The sequence below is a fragment of the Oncorhynchus clarkii genome, chromosome 8 (assembly GCF_045791955.1).
Source record: "Oncorhynchus clarkii lewisi isolate Uvic-CL-2024 chromosome 8, UVic_Ocla_1.0, whole genome shotgun sequence".
NCBI classification, from domain to species: Eukaryota; Metazoa; Chordata; class Actinopteri; order Salmoniformes; family Salmonidae; genus Oncorhynchus; species Oncorhynchus clarkii.
In genome coordinates this window covers 24,185,854-24,200,353 of record NC_092154.1, presented here as the reverse complement: position 1 = coordinate 24,200,353, position 14,500 = coordinate 24,185,854, and the positions used below count along the sequence as shown (strand labels likewise).

The following is a 14,500-nucleotide window of genomic DNA, read 5'->3' as shown; positions in this document are numbered from 1 at the left end:
TGGTGAGAGGCTTTGTGGGTCTGAATATGAGTCCTGCCTCATTCGGTAACACAAAAGCTCCCAACTACCATAAATGCATCATTTCTACATTTTGGATCTAATACACTGAGTTACTAAAACATTCTGTCAGGAACATTCACTTCATGTAGAGTGCAGAAAACCTTCTCAATTGTTCTGCTAGTGTTCTTGGCCTGCTGCAGAGTTGCAGGGGTCTGCTGGAGTGCATGCGCTGGCTTTTGACGGTTTGTGGTTAGCCGTGGGGTGTTTGCTTGAGAGTTTCCAGTGTCACCGCCTGCTTTAAAGTAGAGGAGCTGATTCGCAGCTAGCTATTGCACACTCATCCAGTTTGCTCTGCACTCTCATTGCACTCGGTGGATACAGCCGAAATCGTCCCTCTTCTCACTGGGATGTATTGGCTAGCGAGAGGCTTCTGTGCTGGGTGAACACAGCATGGGCTCCGTTTCATGTTTGGATATGATCTAGGAGTATAACCATTGGCATGTTAAAGCAGTGGAACAGTTTTGAGTATTGTTTTATGGCGGGCCTATAAAGGCCAGTAGTTGTGGGTTTAGCACTCCAGACTCTGTCTATCACATCCACATACCGTGGCCTTTCTTTCTCTGTTCTTCCTCTTTGAATATGTCGTTCATTCTATGTTGACTGTAGATACCCAACACACTACAAGAACCAGACTGGGATTACGCCATAGATGTTGTGCAGCCTAAATGTGGCTGTCACAAATTCCCATCAGGTTAACTAGGGAATTTCAGTCCTTAATCCACTCGACATCTGTCCTCATCCAAGCATCCGTCTTTAATGACTCCCCCTCGCCTCAGATAAATCTCCACAAACAACACACGAGAGGATGTCCATCTCATCCAAGTCATCTTTCATTATCCCCCACTAGCTGAGCTGTGTAGGAAAGGTCGGGCTAATCCTCTGGCAGCCAGGGCAAGGCTGTGTCTTGACTGGCGCTACACAGGACATAAACCCTCACTCACCTCTCCTCTCCTCACCTTTCGCTATGGCCCCATAGATTTCAATACAGCATGCAAGTGACTTAGCTCTCTCTCTCTCTTTCTCTGTGTGAGCTGGCTGGCTGGCTAGCTAGCTGGCACATCATGTCAAGGGCCTAAAAATAGGCCTCCAAGCCTCATTAAGGCCCTAAGTTTGTTTGCCTCGGTATAATGCCCATGCACAAACGCTGGCATCCATTGGCCCGGGTGTTTGTGTCTGTTTGCAAACATCAAAGTCTGGCCAATCAATCTAATGAGGAGAACGAGGACACACATCTGTTCTCTCGTGCCTGTCTTTTACCTCCATCCCAATTTTTGTAATTAGAGGTCCCCATGGTAAACCACTGCTTTAATCCAGATTGGTAATGATAAATAAATATTTATTTATCTATTTAGTCGGGGGCAAATGCTTCCAGCTTTAAACAGGGTTGGTTTACATAATAACCCCCCCCCCCAGACAGTTTGATGAGGAAACATGGCCGATAAATGAGTCCTTTAAGTGTAGTGGCTATAGCCCAGCCCAATGTGGAACATCTTCCATGTGCATACGCTGCACGCTTGCTTTATTACTGCGTTACAATCCTGAAGGAGGGTGAGTGTTTTTCGATTTTGAAACGGATGATGGTTTTTATGGTTTTAGCCTTTGACTTTGATCATGGCTTTCATGTTTGTCTGTATTTTGCACCCAAGTGATATTAGTATCACTAACCTTGTGGGGGGTAGGATTAGTGATAAAGAGCACTGCCAAGGGTCTCCCTGCCTGCCTCATGTGTTCTGATTAGAATGGATAATTTGATGAGATAAAGATGTCATGAGACGCACGGCAGAGCAGAACGCTAATTGTCCCCAAGCCTCTGACTGGCCTGAATGGGAGTGTTGCATGTTGTACCTACTTCTGTCTGCTTTCAGCATCATCCTGATGACAGTGTTTAAAGGATGTCGTTTCTGAATAAAGCTCACTGTATCATATTCCTGGACCCATGGCCATGCCAAAATGTCCACGTTTAGTTGATTTCTTTATAGGCTGACACCAGAGGAGAGGGGCCTCAGCCATGCACCTGTTGTGAGGAACGGAGCGAGGCATTGACAGAGGAGCGTGTCTATACCCTTGGATTTTGATGGAGAGGTGTGAAAAGGCCGGAGGCTGCCAATAGGAAGGTAAACACGTGTGTTTGTGCAGGAGAATGGCTGATTACGCAAGAGCGCCACAAAAAGAAAGTGTAGCTTGCACAAACACCAGGCTGTAAAAGCTTCAGAGACAAACAAAGGTGGCACGGAATGGGCCACAAAGGGACACTGACAGGTGAGGGATGAATGGAAATAGCATTCTCATAACCTGCCTGTTACATCAAACCTTCTGTGGTGAATGTTTGTCTGTATAAGGACAGAACCTTATCTTTTACCTAGCGGAGCTGGACTGTGCTGGCTCTCTGTCTGTTCAATTACTGGGCTACTAGTATGGCCTCTCCTTATTATTTACACGACAAAGTTCCTAATAAAACGGGGATTTGTCCAAATGGAAAGAGCAATCACTTTGTGGAAAATATTATTCACAGCGACCGGGTGATATTAATATAGAAAATATGTATTTTGTCTGTCAGGGCTATCCCTCCACAACCACAGTATGACATTACAGCCCATTTACCAATCCCATCTGGATAATAAACAGAGAGATCTCATTAGCTAAAAGTATACTGGCCGCTGTTGCCGGTTATGAGCTGCCGTTCTTGCCATCAGGAAGGGTCGTCTGCAGTGCACACAATTTTACTACGCATAGATTAAAACAATTTCATTTGTCCTGCTCCTGCCTGAGCTCAGGGAAAATATATGACTGTGCTGAAAGGTATAGAGATTAAACTGGCATGTCACTGTGTCTCAGCTATATGCCAGCAAGCTTAATCACCACCTGTAAAACATCTCAGCCTGGAATTGGTTCTGCTCAGTCTGCAATTAACATTGTCTTTGGAAGTGACTTTAAAGCCTTGCAGTATCATGCTTTACATGCTCACTGAGAGGATTGCAACGATGGGTGCCATGTTCAATTATTTTGTCTAGACTAAATCACGTAAATTATCTAAGAGGGTCCTATTGCCTAGACTGTTCTGATTTCACAGCAGCCACGTTGAAGCTTGTGTATCATGTGAGAAGAGATCAGCTTGTTTAAACCAGATATGAGAAAATGTCATATTCATACTGTTGAATATTACAGATAGACCGATACCTATAGATCTGAAGGGGGGTTATCACATTGTAGTGGCAGACTAGAATAAACACTATGTAGAATAAACTCTTAGAATAAACTCTATGTATTGTAGATGAAGGTTAAACAATCCTAAATGGAAGGGATGGGAACTCCAGCATGGGACTATGTGACAGGAAAGAGAAATCATAACGGGATCAGTGGCTGTGTCCTGTAATTTGGAGAATATGTTGACCCGGCTGATCCCAGGCAAGCAGAACAAGCTGCCAAGTCCTGGGTGGAAAGCATCCCTCTGCCAGGCTGCTATGTATTACCACTTTCTGTCACTTTCTGTCAGTTTCCTACTTCAAACACAGCGCAGTCCCAGGAGTTTAAGAGGTGCTGGCAGTAGCCGGCTTTTTATCTACCGAAATGTTCCACTGTGGGAAACTTTGCCTAGGCAACAAGAGCCCCAGTGTCCGGAGGTTGGAAATAAAAAAAACAAGATCGACCCATGGCTCCCAGAACAGGGGTGCGTGTCTCTGACCTCACAACCTTGATGGGTAAGTCAAAACATTCTCTCACTCACAAAAACTACAAGGAAAGAATAGCCAAGAGCATATTTTGATTTATATATATATAGTTTGATTCTTGGAGCACTCGAACTTTAGTAAGTGAACAGAAGTGAACAGCTATCAACCTATCATCAATTGGTGAGGTGATTATTTTATTTCTGACATTTTAAGTTGTATCAGGAGAAGTCAGATCAGGCATGCTGACACTGTTTGGGATTTCTCTAGTAACACAGACTGTCTGCTCTGTACCTACTTTGAACTTCAATCAACAGGAACTCTTAAGGTCAGAGACAGTATTCTAGTTCGACCACTAGGGGTCTTGGTTTACCTCTGTCTGGTAAAAGAGTGAAGACATTACAGTTACCTATCTGAGAGGCTTTCAACAGGCCTTCTATCGAATGTACGGCATGCTAAGTGTCATTTTTGATAACATTTTCCATTTGGTTTGCTATTTCGTGACTCAACACAATTATGCAACTGCCATTCAAACAATAGTGTTGAATAAACTGACAACTCTTGGTATGCAAAAGTGAAAATACTACCCCATTCAATAATAACAATTGAATTGAATTGAATATGTTTCATATGTGTTTGTCTATCCTATCAGTGAGAAGTGTTGTCCCTTTCTCAGGTATGTCTAAAGAAACCTGGGTTGTTTTATCATAGTCACCCATCAGCCTAGTGCAGTTTTTACTGACTGTTTTACAGCCTGGGAGCAAGAGATGAAAGCAGCTCTTCCTTGAGGATTCACCAGTGGCCACCAGTCATGCTGCGTTAGTGCCCTGCCTTATCACTCACACAAAATGACCTTTGTCATAGTGTAGCACATGTACAGTATATCCTTATGTAATTTCCTGGCAGCGAGAGAGAGAGAGAGAGAGAGAGAGAGAGGTGAAGCTGGGATTCCAGGGAATGTGTGACACAGCACTGAGTGTTAGAGCTAATCAGAGGAGCTGAACTTGCACAATAGCAGCAGATTATTGCTGGGTACAACTAGGTGTGGAGCCTGAGAGGGTGGTGCCCATGCCCAGTGAGTAAGCACTGACAATACATCAGCTGTCGAGACGACATTGTTTCAGAGGCACTGGTTGCAGCCACTGGACATGTGCCTGAGGGCAAGAATGTTTGTGTGTGTGTGTGTGTGTGTGTGTGTGTGTGTGTGTGTGTGTGTGTGTGTGTGTGTGTGTGTGCGTGTGCATTGTTCTGAGGAACTTTATAATGCTTTCGATGATACTGCAGCAGGACAACAGGCATGGAAATGGTCTCCAGTGCCTCTGTGTGCTTCAGGAAGTGGCCTGTTTGACTGTGTACAATGTGTTGTGAATGGAGCGGACAGGCCTTCAATGGACATGCTGTGTTCTATCTAAGCCATTACACAGCGAAGAAGACATTCAAGGGGCTTGTCTCAGGATCAGTTACAAATGAGCTTAATGAGTAGGAGCTCGAAGTATGTAACAGTAAAGGCCATAGTATCATCATTTGTTGTGATTATGTATAATTAATATGCGGTTACAATTTAAAATATTTTAGACATTCATAATAAAATCAGTCACCGTGTTTTAACAAGTATCATCACCTGCTTGGTTCTTGGGCCATTACGTTTCAGTGACTAAGTCAGAGTACAAAAAACTTGATCTGTGGGAATACCCTCAGGGGTCCTTGGATGAATGTCAAAATATGAGACTCTTGCAGGTACTCGTACCAGCAGCTTTGACATCACCTTCTAGGAATACTGTACCAACGATGTTAGATAACCCAGAGGAAAGACACTGTTCTAACATGCCTTTTGTGGTCAAGAGGACAGGTTCTTTCTCTTGGTGTTGTTTCACCAGAGATAGTTTAAAGGGGTTTAGTAGCAGTGCTGGTTAACGTTTTTAAAATGTTATGTTGGATAACGTTTAGCTTTTTTATGTGTCATGTATTTATGCATGTGAGTCATATTGACGTATAGGCACACTATCTCTTACTAGTCAGCCCTTGAGCAGTATGACAATATTACTCCTAGAAGACCAGCCATGATTTAAAGACAGTTTGTTTAGGGCCATGGGAGCTGATCTCCTTTGGGAATGGCTTTCTAAAGATTACAGAGAGGAGGTCTCCATGGGGAGTCCCAAGCCACAGCTGATATGATATGGCCATGAGCTACCAGAGACTGTAAGCCACTCTTGTTCTAGCTGATAATCCACTTAACTCTATAGATGTACAGCACACACACACATACACACACACACACACACACACACACACACACACACACACACACACACACATACACACACACACACACACACACACACACACACAGAGGACCAGGGCCCAGGCCAAATAAAGCATAGGCTGTATTAGATACACTCACTTTCATTGAGGAGTTGTGTTACCTCGCTCCTAAGGACTGGCTCATGTGTTTACCAAAAGAGGATGAGTTTACTGGATGTCTCATGATGGCTGTTGTGGTGGTCTGGTTATTTATAGACATTCACTCTTGCGATAATATCTAGAGTCAAATCAATAATTTTGTGTTTGAATAATTAGGACTATCGAAATGACTGGACCCTATGTGAGGACTTTGGCCAGCAAGGCTATGTCCCTAATACCTACGTTACACTTACCTTTGTAACTACCATGTGATTGTATTGGGTTTTAGCTTCAGATAATATAGGGTGAGCCTATTGTTGTTCTATTGATGCACATGCAGTCTAACATAGGCTACATAAGTAGCATCGGGTGTTATTCTGTTTTTATAATGCATGGTGACCATAGTCTCATACAGATGAAACCATTAGCACCCATAGGCCTCTTCATTTCCCTTCACTTTGTCCTTTTGCTTCTGAACTACCAATGGACTGCCGTAGACTGTTGATAATACTTGCCTAACTCATTCTGTAATTTTTTAAGGGGTTTCTGAAGTATACAGCTCAAAGAGAAGCGCGTACTCTCATGTAGACAGTGGCGGATTTAGGTATAGCCGACCCAGCGCGGCATTTTCCCGGGGCGCCCGCACAAAAAAAAAGTGGAATGGTGACATTTACGCGACCGGTTTTCTATCGCTCATTTGCACGTCACGTCGATGATATAATGTCACTGTGTGGAACTGTGGGTCAATTAACCTTGTCGGAGTGGGAGCCCTGATTCTAGTTGGTGAGCTAGGCAGGCTACTGCCTGGGAAGGTCTCCCACTCAGAGGTATGAGATGGGGAGGGGGGCGGGGGTAGGTTGACCTCAGGTCTCCCCATTGGAAGCCCGAGGTAGGGGGAACAGGGGAATCTATCAAATAGCTCACCTCTAACTTTGTACAGTACTAATGCAATTAGTCAAATCAGTCACACTACGAAATGCTACCAAATAAAGCACAATTCATTCATAATACTGTGAATATATAGTTTCACAGACATGTTATTTTTTTTCTGGTTTGTTACGAAATCGTTAAAAATAATATAAAACCAGTCTGCACACCACCAAGGTAAACTGGTTTAGTCTTGACTCTTGGTTGACAGTGTTGGGGGAAGGGTAATGTATTGATGCTCAGTGCCAAATCAACACAAACTTGTGTCTATTTGTCTCTGTTTCTGCTTTTTGATATATGTTTATATTTATATAGTTTTAAATGTTATGATTATTTATTTGTGTTGTTACAAATGTCTGAATAAAAATGACCGTTTTTGGGGGGGGGGTGGGTGGGCGGCTGAAGGGGGAGGTTCGCCCAGGGAGCCATACAAGCTTGAACCCCCACTGCATGTAGAGAATCATTTTCACTGGAACATATGAAGAGGCAGACTAAATAAACGGGTTGCATATTGTACCCTGAGAATAAAGAGCGTTTACACCTATATTGAATTACATTCACTGTGGCAACAGTGACTGTAGTGGCAGGCACACAGTAATTGCACCATGGTATTTTATAAGATATGCTAGATACATATTTTTATATGAATAGAGGCCAGAATAAATGAGTGAAAATACATCAAATTGGGCCTCGCATGAAATGTACTCTGTCTGTTTGCGTGTCACGTCCCCGGGCGCGCCGCTGAGGGAGTTCCCTTTGTGCAGAGCTCCGTTGAAAGGAGAACGGGGCCGGATTCTCCCTGTCCCTCTCCCTCCTCACATTGCTTCGCTCCATGGCTTCTGCCTCTCTCTCTGGGCCGAGCTGGGGGATCCGATGACGTCACGCACCAAACACTGTCACTCACTCCCTCTCTCTCTACCTCTGTCTTTCGCTCTCCCCTCTCCCTCTCTCAGATGTTCTATTCTGGGAAGTTGTGCCAGGAATAATAGCTTCGGCGTCTTCCTCACAAACTGAAAAATCGTGTCGAGGAGGATGTTTTACTCACAAGGTGTCTTCATTTAGTAGCAGCATAAGGCTTTAGAATAGTCATACGGAAGTCGATCTTTTTTTGGTGCTAATTCTTGTTTAATTTTTCACTCTTGAGTCTTGGAGGCTTTTATCCGACAATTAGCGAAGTGTCAAGAGCGTTGTCATAGGTTGTAATTTATTTGGGATTTTACCGGACGTGGGTTTTTGCACGGCACCTGAAGTGTGACACGGTAAGTGACTAAATAGAAGCTGTCAGTTGACTTCCAGTGTACAATTTCGTTGTTTTTCAACGAAAAATCTATAGTGTTTGTTCTATTTATTACGATAGCTATGTGGGGAATACCCAGTGCTTTGCATGCAGATTAGGAATGTTGCGTAATATCCTAAGGAATTTGCACAGCCAATGCAGCGGGCAAACGGCTTGTAAAACCTAGCTACAGTATGAAGCAGGATTCATGGCAGGAAGATTGTGTTTTTCTCTCTCTCTGCAGAACAGTCAAGGCCATGTACACCCCTCTGTCATTGTCACCTATCTGTACATAGTGTTGTATCCGTGTTGACTGTTGTGGTCTGTAATTCTATGTACGTCGTATGTTTCTGTGCTTGAACGTGTGTGTGTCTATGAGAGGGATGGTGGGTGGTACGCTGGCCCGTTCCGGGAATGTTCCATGACGTGTTCGCCGTCAAGATCGGGGCCCATCAAGGGGGTTCTCTGCCGCTGATCGTCTCCGTCTTTCTGTTGAAAATACAATATTAACATGAAAAAAGTGACTTTATTCATGTTTCGTAAGTCAGACTTGGAGCCTATTAATTAGACATATATTACGCATGGACTAGGCATGGGTTACGTATGCATCATATTACCCAGCTTTTAGCCAATGCTTTGCTTGTTTATTTTGTTCAGTTGCCTAAATGTTATTTCCTCTCAACCATTTGCTCAACATGCATTTCTATTATCATATTTTCCTTATAGAAAGCAAATATTTCAAAGGCTTTTTATTGGAAGGTACTCTAGAGAGGTCAGTTCTCTTGTGCATCTAGTATCAGTCTAAACTGTCTTGCTGTTATTATGCTTGACCCAATTGAACCCATTTACCTGGTGTGTCCTCAAACTGTACATATTGTCACTCCATATTTCAGTCTGTCATCACGACAGTGACTGGTGTTTGTTTTTAAATCAGCAGAGCAGAACTATCCATCAAAATGCAACAGGTTCTCTCTCCCATGAGACATTCAACCCTTTGCCTCCATGGTAACAGCCTATTAACATGGTACCGCAATTGAGGCCTATATCACCCGGTGGTAGATTTGAATCTGTTTATCCTACAATACCTTCATTTAGATATCCTACATTGCTTTATTGCAGATACAGCTATAACCTACAGTCCCATCATTGTAATTCACCTTTGTTGAGCATGATATGACTGAATGGATATAATTCAGGTTAGCCACCACCAGCCAAAGGCAGGGAGCAGTAGAGCTGCACTGTAGATATCCATCAAGCACTGGGAATTCATTCTGAAAGACCAACCTACATACGGTATCATCTGTCCCACAGCAGCGTCGTAGGAGAGGAATGGGATATCTTTTATCATACTGCACATACATTGTAGTGTGTCTTTCGCTGTACCAGCAAACTGACTGTGAGAGGAGGACGGAGAGGTTGTGAGCCTGGAATAATATGATATTGCACAATTTTACAATAGGCACTTAGCAGTGAATGAAGAACTCTACCCATCTCTTTGTGTATGGACGGTTTCTGTTTTGTGCCTCTGGTTAGGGAGCTGGCCTATTGTGAAACTTTCTTTCAGCGCTACTGTAGATTCATCAGTCCCAATATACCCATAAGAGGCTTTCCGGTACTGTGCAGAGACACTGTGGATCATTTGGCACTTGCGGGTTAATGATACAGTCACACCTTCTGTGGTGGGGTAAATACATTGTCGGCTCCTGTCCCTCTCTGCCTTTGAGCTACGGCCCTGAATACACACAGAACACACAGCCTGGAAAGAGGTGGTCCACTTTGCATCTTTGTCATTGTGGAAGATTCACTCTCACGTTGTAGTTTCAAAGGACAAACCATGTAACACATTAAATGACTTGATATCCCAGAGAGGGAAGGAAAGGCCATGATATCTAAACCTTGTGGTTCTGCATGTATTATGTGTAGTGTATAGCTCAGGAGACTGGGGTGCTAGGTTATTACTGCGCATAGGGTCCTAAGTATCTTGGCCTCCATATACACTCTTCAGTGATGGGAAGATGACAGTGACTCATACCTGAGCGGTGTCTGGCCTCCTCTAAATCCTCTGAGTAATCTGTCTGTCTCACGCTCTAACCTCTGTCTGTTGTCCCCCATCCCAATCTACATGGGGACTCCCACGTAATCAAATCAATTCCAATCAAATGTTATTTGTCACATGTGCCGAATACAACAGGTAGACCTTACAGTGAAATGCGTACTTACAAGCCCTTAACCAACAATAGGCTTTAAGAAAAATAGGTGTTAAAGTATTTACTAAAATAATTTAACAAAAAATGTAAGAAGAATGAATAGAAATGGAAAAATAATTCAAGAGAAACAATATCACAAGTAAGATTATGTGAGTTATATTACAGGATAACTGTTTGTTAGTGTGTGTGTGTGTGTGTGTGCGTGTGTGTGTGTGTGCGTGTGTGCGCGTGTGTGTGTGCATGCGTGCGTGTGTTTATATGTGTGTGAGGAAGAGATGGTGTTCTGATTACTAGAAGAATGATTTCCAGTTGCACCAATGAGTCATGATGACTCAAAGGTCCAAGCATCTGAATGACCTTCAGACTAGTCGGTCCCTTTGATCTCACACTTTTTCATTGTGGGTCCAAACAACGTCTTCAAACGTATGAGATGGTCAGACGGGTCAACTGGTTAGAGAGGTGGGTCAGAGATGGGGACATTGTGACTGTGTAGTTGTATGATGTGTACATTTTGAGACTGTTTATCCAGGTTATATTACAATGGGTGTATAGGTCTGTGGTGTGCCTTGCTAGAAATGTGTTCACTTAACAATCAGAACACTCAGACACCTGCATCCTACATCTGATGTCACGGAAATGTCTGTAACTGAAAATAGCACCGTTGCACACACAGGAGCCTGACCATGGCTTGAAATCTTCACAATCATGTGATCACAATAACAAAAACACCGACACAGGTGACTGTGTTCAGGTTCACCCCTCTACAGTACAGAATCTCTATGTAATGCGTGTGTGTAATCCCCAGCAGTGTGTATGTGACTGGGGCCCTTTGAATTATTCAGCCTGAGCTGTGGCCGTGTCACCAGCACCGTGCTCCGTGCACCGCACACACTTAAATGGGCTGACTGGGTTCAGTGGCTCACCCTGCTAAACACTCAACCTGCTCTGTGGTTTCCCCTATTAGCTGTACATGTGCACCTGCGGAGCCAGGAGGCAGCAGAGGGGAGGGGAGGGAGAGGAGGGAGGAGGAAGGAGGGGGTGGCGGCATGTGGTGCTGACTACACCTCCCCTGGAGCAGCAGTGGAAGGAGGAGGAAACAACACTGGTAACCAAGGCGACTCTGACACTCTGTTAGCCCAGCGCTAGCTCTGTTGAGCTAGCTCTGTTGAGCTAGCTCTGTTGAGCTAGCTCTGTTGAGCTAGCTCTGCTGGGCTAACAGAATGTGACTTCTGTTGCCTTCCTCTAGTGTTATGGCCCATGTTTGCCTAGGGGCGGCCGGGCATCTGGAGAAAATGAGCGTCAGATGGCATTATAACAGCTGCAAATGTGCTCTGTGACTGTAGCCAACTGTGAAGTGATAGCAAGCTGTTCAAGGCTAATGAAAGCGAGAAGACCCTTTAAAAGAGAGAGAAAAAATATGGCGACTAGTTTTATTCTTCCACTTGTGCCTTGTGACAAACGTTCCTTAAACGAAGAAAGGAAAACCCTGCACACATCTAATTGTAGATTCTTGTCGTATTTGCTTTCTTTAAACAACAGTGTTTTCTTTGATTACAGTGGTGATTTCTAGGGCTGGGAATTGCCAGGGACTTCACGATACAATATTATCACGATACTTCAGTGCCGATACGATATGTGTTGCGATTCGATGCTGTGATTTTTATTGAGATTCAATGTTCCAAACACATTGCTGCAGAGGGACAAGAGAGAGCCCATGAGAAAACAAGTGTTGATCAGTCATGGAAATAAAAGTGCTGAAAACAAATGGGCTCCCTATTTAAAAAGAAGATGGAGAACAGGCTATGAAGGGAAAACACTGTCGTTTTGGTGCAGGTACAGCCAACTAGCGCAAAAAATGTATATTGTGATATTGTCATAACGATACTATATATCGTCAAAAATATTATCCCGATATGCAACGGTGCCGATCCCCCCCCTTCACTAATGGTTCACAGTGTAATTGGCCCCTAGCTGGGTGTCAGTGCAGACAGGGGTAGAGTGGCTGGATGGGAATATTCACAGCTGAGTAATGACACTCACCCACATCATAGATCACTGTGACACATAGCACATTCACCCACACACAGGGCTATGTGTCTAAATGTGAACCCCTGTCAGTGGAGTAGGACATGGGCACTGAGGGCCAGCAGAGGAGGCACATCAGAAGACGAGGTCAGTAGTACAGGTGCATCAAAGCAGGTACAAAGGGACTGAAAAACAGCTTCTATCTCAAGGCCATCAGACTGTTAAATAGTCACCACTAGCCGGCCTCCACGCAGTACCCTGGCCTGAAATGTAATCACTGTCACTAGCCGGCCTCCGCGCAGTACCCTGGCCTGAAATGTAATCACTGTCACTAGCCGGCCTCCGCGCAGTACCCTGGCCTGAAATGTAATCACTGTCACTAGCCGGCCTCCACCCAGTACCCTGGCCTGAAATGTAATCACTGTCACTAGCCGGCCTCCGCCCAGTACCCTGGCCTGAAATGTAATCACTGTCACTAGCCGGCCTCCTCCCAGTACCCTGGCCTGAAATGTAATCACTGTCACTAGCCGGCCTCCGCCCAGTACCCTGGCCTGAAATGTAATCACTGTCACTAGCCGGCCTCCGCCCAGTACCCTGGCCTGAAATGTAATCACTGTCACTAGCCGGCCTCCACCCAGTACCCTGGCCTGAAATGTAATCACTGTCACTAGCCGGCCTCCGCCCAGTACCCTGGCCTGAAATGTAATCACTGTCACTTGCCGGCCTCCGCCCAGTACCCTGGCCTGAAATGTAATCACTGTCACTAGCCGGCCTCCGCCCAGTACCCTGGCCTGAAAGGTAATCACTGTCACTAGCCGGCTACCACCTGGTTACTCTACCATGCACCTTAGAGGCTGCTGCCGTATGTACATAGACATGGAATCACTGGTCACTTTAATAATGTTTACATATTGTTTTACTCATTTCATATGTATATTCTGTATTCTAGGCAATTCCATCCTATTCAACTATTGCTGTATATTTACTATTCTATCCTATGTATTCTACAGATATACTAAATATTCTATCCACGTACTGTCCATAATGTCTATAATGCCTATACATCCCATCACATATGGCTTTCTGTAGTGGTAGAACCAGCTGAGACCTACTTTTATGTCCGCACTCTGCCAGCAGCCACTGCTGGAGTGTTGCTGGCTCCATTGATGCCTCCTCCGCTCCCATCCAGCCAATCAGACCACAGCTGTTTATGCTGAAGAAATGTGATCGTTCTTTGCTCCAGCCTCTGAGCAGCGAGCAGCGCTAGAAGCAGAGCAAGAGAGAGAGAGAGCGAGCGAGCGCGCAGGCGGGCTAGAGAAAGAGGGAGGGCTGCAGACAGTAGAAGGGAATAAGCTCCTCTTAGAGCCGTTTGAGTGGCGCTCGTAGAGGCTTGTGAGACTCGGGTTCGGTGCGGCTGTGATTTGTACCCCCCCACCCCTCTCCCCCGAGGCTCCCCAGCGCTGGAGGGATGCAGAGGACACCGTGTCAGGTGGGCTGCTGGGGGGCTTGGCAATTGAATACCACTGAATAATGTCGGGAGAGACATAGAGATGAAGGGAGCGAGTTAAAGAGAGATATAGGGAGTGGGCGATACAGAGAGAGAGAGAGCTCTTGTCAGAGTGTCTCGGTGCTGCTCTTGTCACCTGCCTCATCAGTGTAGGGGGGTGAGGTGACATCAGAGGACAGAGAGGGTCTCTCACGCATGGTGGTTGAGGCTCCACCACGCCACCCAAAGGATGAAGAGGAGCGTGGCAGACTGACAGGCACAGATACACAGAGGAACAATGTGGAGAGCAAGTCCACTGTTCACTTTGGGCAGAATATACATGACTACCAATACCTTTTAGTTGTCATTTTATTTAACACTTTCACAGTGTTTGTCTATGTGTTGTCTTTGTGCATGGTCATGCACGTTTAGCCACTAGTCTGTATATTCCTGA

General features: G+C 44.9%; 1 protein-coding gene and 1 long non-coding RNA gene across 2 annotated transcripts in view; one reads left to right on the top strand and one right to left on the bottom strand.

Moving 5' to 3' along the window:
* LOC139415146 (androgen-induced 1 (H. sapiens)) overlaps nt 1-14,500 on the bottom strand; it is a 95,876-nt gene that overhangs the window by 71,345 nt on the left and 10,031 nt on the right. The gene's annotated exons all lie outside the window — the stretch shown is intronic.
* The window catches only part of LOC139415149 (uncharacterized), a 67,965-nt gene continuing 61,489 nt past the window's right edge, over nt 8,025-14,500 (top strand). Inside the window, exon 1 of the long non-coding RNA XR_011634944.1 lies at nt 8,025-8,311. This is a non-coding gene — a long non-coding RNA (uncharacterized lncRNA). The remainder of the gene's footprint in view (nt 8,312-14,500) is intronic.